Genomic DNA, 10,721 nt, shown 5'->3' on the forward strand with positions numbered 1-10,721 from the left:
TTTTTAAAGAGGTCACCATTCAAACAGTTTAACAAAAAAATGTCACTACTTGCCAAAAATGTTATGCTTCAACAAAATAAAAGTCTTGTCCCACAAGAGACATTTTTTAGTGTCACAGAAAGGAATGTGTATTTTGTGTCTACTCTGGGCATTTCCGGTAAGCATTTTTTAAATATAAATTTTACCAGTGACAAATCGAAAATTTAAAATGATCCTGCCTCACTTTTTTATTTAAGACGTATATTTCATCGCTTTTGCCTTCCTTTCCTTGTTCACTGTTTTTAGATGGGCTAAATGATTGACCTGTGCGAAACTCTGATTCTTTTTTTTTTTTACCGGTGTGATTGAAGAAAACCAAGAGATTTAGTAGCCGAGAAGAGGACATTGCGCCTGAAATGCTGAGCTTGGTGAGCTGCTTAAGATCTGCCGCAGGTTGCAACCCCATCCAGGCCATCTGCAGTTCTAAGAGAATGGCAACATCCGTGCTGCTTTAAAGATAGCACTTTCTACAATAATGATGGAGACTGAAAGGGGCTGGTTTGCCATCAAAGGTCAGAATAGTGCGCTGAAAGGATCCGCCACACGTTCCCGCAGTCTAACTCATTAGAGCAGAGAAGAGTAGCAGAGCTTGTTCGGGTCAGAGGAGAAGATAGTGGGGAGATTTTCTTCATCTGGATGGAGACATTTCAATGTGCAATCAAGTGGAACTGTCGAAAAGGGTCTGCAAGAATCCCAGGTGATGGTGCTACAGAGATCAGCTCCCGCGTAGCCCCAGTTCTAGCTGAAGCAAAAGGGGCATTGTTAGGGCGATCAAGTGGGTGTCCAATTTAATGAAGTTCACAGATGCAATATCAGTTGCGAAGTTCTAGATAAGGGTTAGTGGGTATTCAAGGTAGCATCAGTATAACACAGACTGTAGTGACCTATGCATACTGTTGTACTTACCGGCAGTAGCCAGCAAAGCCACATGCATAAGAGTTGTCATCAGTGTTCGTGCTCACGCTATGCCAGGGTGCAGTAAAGAGATACTTAAACGCACGTCGGTCTTTCTGGGTCACACGTGGAAGACTTGCTTTTGAATGTCTTAAAAATACAGTATTCTTCATCAGAATTAAAATGTTTAATAGAAAAAGAACAAACCAAATTAGAAGACGTTGGGGAAGCCAGCAAGTGTTTTACAGAAAAGGGAATTGAGGGTTATGTTTAAGGTTCTAATTTAGTCTTGCATTTGAACAACCAGCATGTGCGAAATGCACCCGACGTTTTAGCAATGGTACACTACTGAGTGTGGTGTTTTGTAGGGGCACATACACCAGTGCACAGGTCCCGTTCAAGTGCCTCATAGCTAACAGGCACTTTTCTTAGTTTATAAAGAGGGGGTGCCCAGTGAGTAACCGTGCGGGTACAGCACATCCCTCCCTCCCCATGTAACACTCGGTGTCTATTTTGGTAACTTTTTTGTTGGGTGATGCCACTTAGTACAGACATCTGGGCATGATATGATAAGGCGCCTATACACACGTGTTTTGTTTAGTGTTGGTTATGAGGGGTTTACCCCTAGAATACAAAACCTTTTGCACAGCTTGTGGGCGTTGTTTGGTGATGTGCCCACCCATTGCATGCACAGGGCAATGCTAATCCCAATGGTAGAAAGGGGCGTTTATTGGTGCATTCCTGAGTTGTACATGCAATATAGTAGAAACATATATTAGGAGTGTTTTAGGGTGCGGGGGAGAGCTAAACGACCCTGGCACTGGGCTGTATGTTCAATAAGAGAACGGAACCAATGTCCAACAACTGCACACCTCAAATGTTTGTATAGGCAACAGATTTCATGTATAGTTAGTCACAAGCCATTTAGAAGAAAGAATTCAGTATTCAAGTTGTGTTAGTGAAAAACACTATGTTTTTTTTTATATATCTATAAGTGTAAACCTAACGTAGAATGAATTCCATGTATGGTTAAAACATATCATAATGAATTCAACAAATTTCATCTGATTTCATCAAATTCATATAGTTTACAAAGTAAATTTCACCAAAAATTCTCATGCGCAATTTTGCTCAATGCGTTTTGGGACGGAATGTCCCTTCATCAGGAGCTCAGTATTCAATGTCCTTCTATAATCAACCACTCACAGTGATCTATAGTGTAGCATAAAAGGGATAATATATGTTAGCAGTTGTGCTGTTTCAAGGTTCGCTCAACTTATTGTTTGCATATTCATCACAGCTCTCATGTATCTGCTTGGAAATTCACCTGGTAAGAATTCCTGGTGGATGATAACGGAAGAGTTAAGTTCAAATAATATTTGGCGGAGCCTAGAGAAGTAAATTTAAAGCGTGTTACTAATTATCATAATTTGCTAAACAATAGGCAAATCTGTGCATGTAATGCCATCGTACCTGACTTCATATGGTATAGTGTAAGAGAAGCAGAGGCTCCCTCATGGTAGGGGTTCGCCGGGAGATTGACTAGTTTTCTGCAACAGAAATGTAAATAAACATGTGCTTAATTATTCTGCTTATCTATGCATAGTGCCTCTTGATGTTAGCATGATGGAAATGTATTTACCTTATTGTTCACCTTTGCCGGGGCGTGCGAAACGTTTTGCGATATACTTCTTTATTGTAGCACGTAAATAGGCTGCCTCCATAATGGAGATGCGTGGGTAGAAAACCTGCTGCCAATCTGCGAAAAGCAAAGTGACAACTAACTGGCCATTTTCATGAACCCACAGATGTCAACAACAGTCTCCACTATCGTAGCCAGCACCCCAGACATCTTAAGGATAATCTGCCATACAGTCAGTTCCTACGGGCAGAGCGGATTATCTCGAGTGATGCCACATTAGATCTATAGAATGTGAAAATGATGTCGAAATATGCGGAGAGGGGATACCCCAAGAAAATAATTGAGGCTGCCAAGACCCGAGCCAGTCAGATAACCTGTGATGATCTTTTGAAGCCAAACCCCAAGACAAAGGATATTCCTTTCCTCTATACTCTGAAATACTCCAATCAGAGTCACCAAATAACTAGACGTATTAAGAAAAACTGGAGACTGATCCAACTGGTTGCTCAGCTCAACAAACTCTTCACGAACGCCCCACTTATAAACTACAAGGGAGGCAAAGTTTTCAGGGACCAACTGATAATAGCCGAAAGAGTTAGACCTAGTGGACAAACTACGCTACAGAAAAAGAAGATTGGCGCTTTTGCTTGCCTACATTGCAACAACTGCAATAATATCATGAAGGGCATTTATGTCAGACACCCAAGAACGGGAGCTAAAATTAAGCACAAGGACTTCATTACATGCGACACAATGTCAGTAAGCTACGCACTGAGCTGTCCCTGCAGGATTTTCAACGTAGGACAAACAGCAAAGAAAGTGAAGGACAGATGCAATGAGTATAAGAGTAATATAAGAACTAAAAACATATGCTCCCCTGTGGCAAGACATTTTGTGGAGAATAGACATTCAGTGGCCAAATTAAATGTATGACTCTGGAAATAGTCCGCAAATCTCCCAGAGGAGGAGACCACACCAAGAGACTAAATCAAAGGGAACACTTTTGGATCAACAGACTTGATAGCCTGAGTCCAAATGGAATGAATGAGGATTTTCACATGGGGGTCCTGTTATAAGAACAGCAGAATTAGACTCTGACATCTCGCAACACCTAGCCAATGTCCATAGTTTCAAGCACATTCACCAATTTGAGTTGTATGGGAAGCAGCTCTATATAATGTCCTATTGTGTATATATTCTTTAATTGTATGATTTCAATTTCATATATTGTCACCCATCAATGTCCTGATTAGATTGTAAGCATGAATCTCTGTGAGACTCACTTAGTAAGATTTCAATTTCATATTTATTGTCACCCATGAATGTCCTGATTAGATTGTAAGCATGAATCTCTGTGAGACTCTCTTGGTAAGATTTCAATTTCATAGTTATTGTCACCCATGAATGTCCTGATTAGATTGTAAGCATGAATCTCTGTGAGACTCACTTGGTAAGATTTCAATTTCATATTTATTGGCACCCATGAATGTCCCGATTAGACTGTGAGCATGAATCTCTGTCAGACTCACTTGGTAAGATTTCAATTTCATATTTATTGGCACCCATGAATGTCCCGATTAGACTGTGAGCATGAGTGTCTGTGAGACTCACTTGTTAAGAACCTAGAACATACTTTTACATTTTGCGTGCTCTTTTCTTTCAAATTATTGAGCATTCCTTTTCCCCCTTGGACACTGCCTGATGCAGGCATTTCCAAACCCGCTTTAAGGGAAGATTTGTACCTCCTCCTTTCACACTGTTCATCCTTATAGAGCTTCTCTTCAATAATCATTACATTCACTTTCAGCATATCTGAGTTTCGTTTATTTTTATTTATAATTTTACAATAATTACCATTATATTTTCTCCCATTCTCACAAGCCCACCTTCTGATGCATGAGTGCCTTAAAAAACGAGTAGTCGGCTCAAGGGGGTTTCTCCCTGAGGACACTGATGCATTTTCAACACGGAACTCAACATGATATCATTGTGACATCCACAAGTAAGTCATACAATTTACAGCCTCCCGTCATATCGGAGACCTACAGATTTCAGGACCCTAAAACCGCATTGCGCACTTGTCTTTCAGTGGCGCAGGAAGTTTTCTACCCAAGCATCGCCATTATGGAGGCAGCTTATTTACGTGCTACAATAAAGAACTAGATCACAAAACGTTTCACACGCCCCGGCAAAGGTGAACAATAAGGTAAGTCCATTTCCATCATGCTAACATCAAGAGGCACTATGTATAGATAAGCAGAATAATTAAGCACACGTTTATTTACATTTCTGTTGCAGAAAACTAGCCAATCTCCCGGCAACCCCTACCATGAGGAGCCTCTGCTTCTCTTACACTATACCATATGAGTCCAAGTAAGAGGGCATTACATGCACAGATTTGTCCATTGTTTTGCAATTGTGATAGATAGTAACACACTTTTAATTTACTTCTCTAGGCTCCACCAAATATTATTTGAACTTAACCCTTCCATAATCATTCACCAGGAATTCTTACCAGGTGAATTTCTAAGAGGTTACATGATATCTATGATGAATATCCAAACAATAAGTTGAGAGAACCTTGAAACAGCAGAACGGCTGATATATATTTTCTCTTTTTTTTTTTTTTTTTTTTTTAATTTTTTTATTGAAACACCAGTCTGACATGTCTCAATGCAAGCATTGTGACATCAGACTTTTATTACAATGTGGTCCTATGTATCCAAAAAGAAGGAAGAAGAAGAAAAAGAGAAGAGGACTTCTCCAAAACAAGCAAAGGTCCATCAGACTATTACCGTCCGCTCGAGCCACTTCTGAAAATCCTGGATGAAACGTTGTTTCAAATAAAGTTTGTGTCGAGACGTAGAGAGTCCAAGTAGTCAACTACGGCACAGCTTAATTTTATACAGTGTCCGGCTGCCGCATATGACCACCAATCTCGACTAATACAGTCCACAGGAATGAAGTCTCCCAGATGCGTCATCCGTTGTTCGGTGGTATCTTTGCATCTGGTGAGGAGATGTTCAGAAGTTTCGGTTTCACAGTGACAGAAACGACATATATTGTTACTCACTTCTTTAAAGTGACGACTCCACATCATTTCTTTCGTTTTTATGGCATTTAAACGAAACCTTAGAAACTGCTCACGATGATGTCGAGACGGGCAGTGTTTTAGGTAGTTGCTTGTAACATTTAGCTTAAGTGCCCCAACTCCAGCGTCTAAGGTGGTCGGTTTCAAGAGACGTGAATCATTGTTCGAAATCCAGCACCATTGTTCGAACTTTTTTTTTGCTAGTTGTGGTCTCTCTAGTAGATCGTTCAGGTTGAGATCAGCAGTGGCTAAGATTCTCAGCATGATTTGCTTCCACTCATCGAGAAGTTTCGAATTCCCTGTGTTACTTGTCGCAGAGAAAATTTGGAATGCAGGGGCTGTCGGAGACAAATTCATCTTTCGCATTACTGTTAAGGACTTCCACATTACATGCGAATGTAGAGAATTCAGTGAAAGTTCGTATCTGATTTGGGTCATTGATATGTAGGTTGGAAGCTTCAGAACACGCCGCCAGAAGATTCCTTCCAATTTTTGCCAAAACGAGACATCTATGTTCCAACCGGATTCTGATCCAAAGGTGATTGCTGGAACTACCTTTTGGGTATAGAAAATCAAGACTGGTGTTAAAGTGAACTTGCCAAACGTTTTGTTCAGCAACTGTCCCTGAATGCCAAATTGAGTCATACGATTGACCATGTCAACTTTCCAGTGATGTTCATGGACTGAGTTGTTAAAGATGATTCCCAAATATCTGATTGAATTGACTGTTTCAAGACAGATGTCATCGATTTTCCACTTGAAGATTTTTTGTCTTTTCGGACGATTTTGGCTAATAATAATGATCTTAGTTTTTTCAATATTTAGCCCCAGGTCATTTTTGTGCAGGTAGTCATGAAGGTTTGTTAATTGGCGTTGCAAGCCTATCTCGGTTCTGTCCAGTAAAACCACATCATCAGCATATATTATGCATCCTACTTCGATGTTATTCAGTTTTGGTGGAAAACATCGCACATCTTTGCGATGAGCAGGGATGTCAGAAATAAACAATTTAAAGAGTTCAGTAGCTAATGGGCATCCCTGTTTCACACCTATGCTGGTTGGTATCCGCTTGGATAGGGTGCCTTCGTTGTTTAGTCTTATGCTGACGGTGGTTTGCGTATATAGTGCTCTAATTGGCTCGATGAGGTTTCTTGGACAGTTCCAATTTGCCAGTTTTTGCCACAGTTTGTTTCGGTTTACACTGTCGAAAGCACCCCTCAGATCTATGAAGGCGAGAAATAGTCTCGTCTTTGCCTTTTGGCTTTCTAATTTGAGAATGTTTAGGAGCAACAGGTTCACCTCCACCCCCACGCCTTTGGTAAAACCTGTTTGCCGGATATCAGGGATTTGTTCTGACATAGACCACGCAGCCAGCCTTTGACGTAAAAAAGATGCAAAGATTTTACCTATAGTGTCCAGCAGGGCAATCGGGCGATAGTTGATTGGATCTGCCCGATTGCCCTTTTTGTAGATTGGCACTATGATTGCGTCCCGCCAGGAGTCAGGTATCGTTGCTGATGTAAGCACACGGGCGAATAATAGTTCGATGAAGATTGCCCATTGCTCCTCGTTCTTTTTCAACATCATGTTTGATATTAAATCTGGGCCTGCTGCGTGGGAATTTTTCAGGGATCGTATGGCGAGTCTTATGTCTGGTCCTGTTATTCGAGGTTCCCAAGATATTGTCTCTTGTGCAGGTTTTCTAGCGTCCTCATTAGCTGTTTTACAAAAGATGTTGCCATAATGCTGTTCCCATGAGTCGGCATCAATCTCGTTCGATGGTAGTGACTGGTGCTTCGAGTTTCCTGCGTTCAAAATTGCCCAGATTTCTCGGGAATTCTTTTGGACTAAATGCCTCATCAGGTACTCAGCTTGATCTTGCTCAATTATCGATTTTTGCGATTTTAGCCAGTTACGGTATTTTTGGCGACGTATGCGTATGGCGTTGTTGATTGCATTTGTGTCGCTGTCAGATTTGTGGGACTTCTTTAGGGTTCTTATATCTCGTCTCATAACTTGTTTTGCTTGTGTCAGGATTGAAGATGAGAGGTGTTTATGTTTGGAGCCCATTGTACGATCAGCGGATTTGACTGTGATGAAATCAAATAGTAACGGTGCGTAGTTTACAGACTGTTCAGAGGTCCGCCGTAATTTCTGGCTTATTTTCTCTATCGTTGGTCTATCCATCTTCAGCCGGTTTCCGCCACTGTTTACGGAAATTACGAGATCGTATTTTCTTTGCTCAATCGTCCATTCTACCATACAGGCCAACCGAAGCAGATTGTGATCACTACTTGACATTGAGCTTATTGATAGTCTTATGTCACTTTCAAAGAAACTTTTTGATACCCAAAAGTAATCAATTATTGATTGGGCGTATGGGGATGACCAGGTTTTTTGGGGTGGTTTGTCGCCCGGAACTTGTCCATTTACCATATTGCAATTTCTATTGCATAGCGCCTGCCTCCATTTGGACTCCCGACTTTTTACTTCATCGTATGATGATAATTTGAACTGCTTGGTTGCATGATCGAATTTGAACCAGGAGCAGTTTAAGTCGCCTGCACAGATTATTGATAGATTCTTGTAGTTTAGCAATGTCTGATCAATGCAGGTTGTTATTGAGTCTATGAATTTTTTGGTGCTTATTTTTGCCGGATTCCAGTAACTATTTATAATAAGCAGGTGTTTCCTTGTTTCTTGGTCTTCGTCTGTAGTTTGGAGCAGTGCACTTTGTACGAACGGATTAGGACTGGAGGAATCAACAAGGCGCCACCTGTTGTTTATTTTGATCATAATGACCAAACCAGAAGAGGGTCGCTCCTTTACATTTTTTATTGCAGGATTTAATAGAGTCTGGAATCCGTCCCTCGATGGTGGCTCGCACAACCATGTCTCCTGAAGACAAATGACAAAGACCCTTTCCAGGTCAGCCTCAAATTTGTTGAATAGGTGAGTGAATCCTCTAGTATTCCATGAAATAAATTCACGAGTACACTTTTTACTGCTGATTGATGGCTAACGTCGATCAGAGATGTTAGTGTGGCTGCCATTTTTCACTGGATGATTAAGATTTGTACATGAGGTTACTGAGATTGCCATTTCTCTACGAAGCTCAGCACGTCGTTGTTCTTGGGTCCCTTGAAAGGTGTCTTTTGTATTGGACGTTTCGATGTCGGACCTGAAGCTCGTCGGTTCCACCGATATATCGAACCCAAATGTAACAATTCCTCTAGTGCATTCAGAATTGTATTTCGAACTGATCCTGAGGAAATGTGTAGCAGTACCTGGTCACAACACTTTTCAGAAGCATACTCAACTATTTGAATGTCCTCCGACAAAATCGTTCTGAGGGATGGAATGCAAGAAAATAGTTTCAGTACGTTTTTGCGGTTCAGGTTCAAATCATGGTCTTCTCGATGTAGATTTTGTAGTTTCAATTTGCAGATTAGCGAGTTAGCTCCAGATCTCGAAGATGTGGATGCTTTTGATGAGTATCGGACCTGCTTTTTTTCATGCTGTCGGGGATTTTTTGGGTTAAGGCATATAGGCAGATTTAGACAGTCCTCAGGCTTTGTCCACCTATTATCATAGGTTGCCTCCTGTCCCGCTCTTGGATTTAGCCTATGCGAGGATTCATGTTGGATGTCATCGGTGGCCATATTGGAAGGGACGATTAAGCGATCGGCTGTGCCTTCATCAGAGTAAGTAGAAAAGTTGGATATATCGATTGCTGATCCCGGTGACTTGCTCATGGGACTTTCACGGTCTGCGTCAACTCTTTGTCTCTTGCTTGTCGGAGAGACATGACGGCCTCCTCTACTGTGGTTTGTGACTTCCTGAACAATTTTTTGGTCATCAATTTTTGGCTGTTCAGCTCTTTCGAATAAGCCAACTCTACAGTCGTGTGTTACGTTTCTGATGAATTTCTGTGACTTTGAATGCTGTACATGTTTTTCAGGGTCTGGCAATTTTTTCCCAGGCTCTGACTGCCTGCCTTTCGGTTTCTGGGTTGTTTGGACTTGCCTCGTGGAAACCTTTAGTGATTTTGCCGGACCTTCGAAGATTCCAAATGAGGCTGTAGATATTTTGGGAGTCAGTTTTGGATTGAAACAGATTGCTTGTTCGTTCGGGAAAGACACAGAACCACACTCGGGGGGTTGCACGACCTGGACTCTAACTTCTTGCTGGCCGGTCGTAGTTGAAGATTCACTAGCTGCATCAGTGTTGTTCGAAATTAAAACATTTGCATTTGTATTCTGTGTTTGAACTTGCTGGTTGTGAGGATCTTTGCTCGATCGTGAGGGCACTTGAAGCTTTGTAGTTTCGATGCTTGGGTTCATCATGGCTGAATGTCTCATCCATTTTACGGCTTCAAGCAAACCGTCGGCTAAAGAGTCATTCTGGCAGTGGTGACGCGCTGCGAGGTCACTTAGGCGCTCTTGCCATCTTAATGTTTGTTCTGCTTCTTGTGTCGACCGTAGTTGCAGGAAGTGTGTCACAGAGTCGAATTTATCCATTTTTTCTTTTAGCGTTATTATGAGTGACGTCTGGTCTTTGTAGGCCTCGTGGAGTGACTCATACATTTTCAAAAACAGAAGGAGTGCCGCAGACGAGGCTGCTAGAACATTATTGTAGATCTGCATTGCAGCTGCTGAGGACAAACTTGGTTTTGACTCAGTGCTGGTTTTGTCTGACAGACTTAAATGTGAACTGTTTGAATTCTCCAAATTGGGATCTTTTGCCAGCGTCGAGGTAGCGGCCGTGGTAATAGGTAATTCCTGAGAAGATTGTAATGTTGTAGACTTTAAATTCTCATTTCTCGATTTACTGGAGGGGTCCATGTTAAATGTTGGACCTCTTGGCTTGACGTGAGGTGTATTTGAGGTACTTTCTCCTGTACCACCGCCATTTTGTTTGTCACGTATTGGCGAACAAATTTTATTGAAGTTCCCCATCTGCATGTGTCCCATGTTGTCACACAATCTATGAAGGAGATCAGCATGGTCGATGTGATTGCGACTGTATCGTTGGAATGTATGTTGCTGACTGCCT

The sequence above is a fragment of the Ambystoma mexicanum genome, chromosome 9 (assembly GCF_040938575.1).
Source record: "Ambystoma mexicanum isolate Mex_15411 chromosome 9, UKY_AmexF1_1, whole genome shotgun sequence".
Lineage (NCBI taxonomy): Eukaryota > Metazoa > Chordata > Amphibia > Caudata > Ambystomatidae > Ambystoma > Ambystoma mexicanum.